The 2,418-nt window shown below is 37.1% G+C and overlaps 1 pseudogene; it reads right to left on the reverse strand.

The window, feature by feature from the left end:
- Positions 1–694: 694 nt before the first annotated feature.
- On the reverse strand, positions 695–2,095 carry LOC104763422 (putative F-box protein At1g53360 pseudogene; annotated as a pseudogene).
- Between the last annotated feature and the right edge of the window lie 323 nt (positions 2,096–2,418).

Raw genomic sequence — 2,418 nt, forward strand, 5'->3', positions numbered from 1 at the left:
ATTTCGTAGGTTTAAAAATACACTCAGAGATAATGATTTCCTAGGAAATTTTCTAATCACAATCAATTCAGTTCAAATTGGTTCATAACACACTCCCTGCTTCCTTAGTTCAGTGAGTCCTATTGGAGTACATGACATCATTAATTGGTGGGTTACTGTTAGTTTTATTGTTGGATTATAGATAAGCATATCTCGCAATAGGATGTAACGTTGAGTATATGGATTAAATCACCAGTTTGAGGTTTGAGTCCTCGATTAAATCTTGCAACAAAGAAAAGAAGAATCAGTGAGAAGAAGAAAATGAAGAAAGGAAGAAGAAGGCGTTGTCGGAGAAGGACGTCGTGAAGAGAATCGACAAAGGTGAAAGGAACAGATTTTTAGAGTAAACTAAGTCCTAATTAGAGTCTAAGTGAGTTGTTAGAGTTGTTGAATGTGTGAGAGTGAATCAAGGAACTATAAATCCAATGAGTGAGTAGAGTGGCTACTAGTGTTGGTGTAGCTTGTGTAAGAGAATAGAAGTATGGTCTAAAAGCATAGTGTAAAGTGGAGAAAACGACTATGTGTATGTGTGTGTGTGAATTGTAAGAAAGTATCCAAGTTAATGCAATGTAGACATTAAAGGCTAAACTTGTGTTCTTGTTTCTCTCTAGAGAAAAGACAAGGAGTAAAAACAAAGAGTGAAAGAACTAACCTTTGAGATTGAGAGACAAATGTTAGATATGAGAAAAACAACATGGTATCAGAGCTGAGTATCCTTGGAGCCTGCACAAAGAAGAAGAAGAAAGGTGAAGCCATGAGAGGAGAAGATGTTATGGATTAATGGAGTCCATAAAAGTTACCTCCGAGGTGGAAGAAGAAGAAGCTGGATAATCATAAGAGTTGAAATTAAACTATAAAATTCTCCAAGATATGAATAACCCTTGGAGACACACACTTAGATAAACTTCACATCCTCTCTACAAAGTCTAAAAAGGTCTGAACGGAAACTTTCGTTCGATGATGCTTAAACTCTTCAAATCCCTGAATATAGATTTTTCTAACCGTGTTCCTCTCCGTATTGAAGAATAAAATGTAGAACGAGTCTGATAGATAGCACGTCAACGGCGTAAACACAATCTCTCCGGTACCCGTCATTCCAACACACATCATGTTGGTAACTTCGGGTGGCAGCATGCATTTACGTTTGAACCATTTATCTTCTCCAGCATCTTCTAGAACCCACCACCCATTTTTTTCTAATTCCAACAACTCATTCTGATGTACACCTAATTTACCTTTGTAGTTGAACAAAGTTAACTTCGGAACAGGGAACATGTCTTCATCTAATTTAATAAAGCCGAATTTCTCACGCCTAAAGTCGAAGCAAACTATCTTAAGACCTGCCATTGGAAAAATAGCTATGTGATACAAAACGCCATTTATGCATATTTCATCATCATCTAGAGGAGAATGGTCTTGGATCGTCCTCCATACGCGTTTTCCACTCTCCAGTGTCAAAATCCGATGAGTATTGTGTGTTACATAACTTGACCGTGTCATACACAACACTTTGAACTGTTTGCTCGTCGGATCAAAGCCAAAATAGCTTCTTTCAACACCCGTCGCTTTCAACTTGGGTAAGGTCATGCAATGTCTCGTCAAGGGGTTACAAACCACCTGCGCTGCTTTTCTTCGCCTATGTTGTAGGAAGACCAATCCATATTGCGAGGTACAGATATCAGTTGGAAAATATTTGGGAAAACGCTTATAAGGGGTGGCTACAAGACAAGATATCTCATCATCGGGACTTTGAGGTTGAGGCGAAGAGAAGACATATAACTCTTTCTTAGCTTTGAAGGCAAACAAAAGCCGTGGAGGAGCTCTAGTCAGGAAAAGCTCTGTAAAATCAGGACGGCCAAGTATGTATTCCCACAATTCGGATACGGAACGACACCTACCTATAGTTTTTACAGAGACTCTAGAGAATATATCAATAAGAAGATCATCTGGGATTAGGTCTGAGAATTCTCTTACCTCCTGTTGTTCCATATGATTTTTCATGACATATGTTTTGTTTCTTATTTTTGCTTTCTTTCTTTCGACGGCGCAAGGCAGATGTTTCAAACCCTATTGGGATGTCAAAATGGGTAGAAACCGATGAGTTTACCCTGTTTATCTATTATTTTAACGGGTATGGGTTAAGTTTTTATATCCATATAAATAAATGGGTATTGATGGATTCATCCAATGAGTTCGTGGGTTTAACAGGGTAAACCCATTAGGGTTATGAGTTACCCATGGGTTAATCGAAAAAAACAAAAATAATATATATATAATATAATTACTTTTTATTTTGGTTTTATGGATTTTTGACTTTAGAACTTTAGGATGATTTTTCTATTTTAATATCTGATATTGTTTTCTTAAGCTTGAAAACTT

Source organism: Camelina sativa, chromosome 18 (assembly GCF_030686135.1).
Source record: "Camelina sativa cultivar CO46 ecotype springtype chromosome 18, ASM3068613v1".
Taxonomy (NCBI): Eukaryota; Viridiplantae; Streptophyta; class Magnoliopsida; order Brassicales; family Brassicaceae; genus Camelina; species Camelina sativa.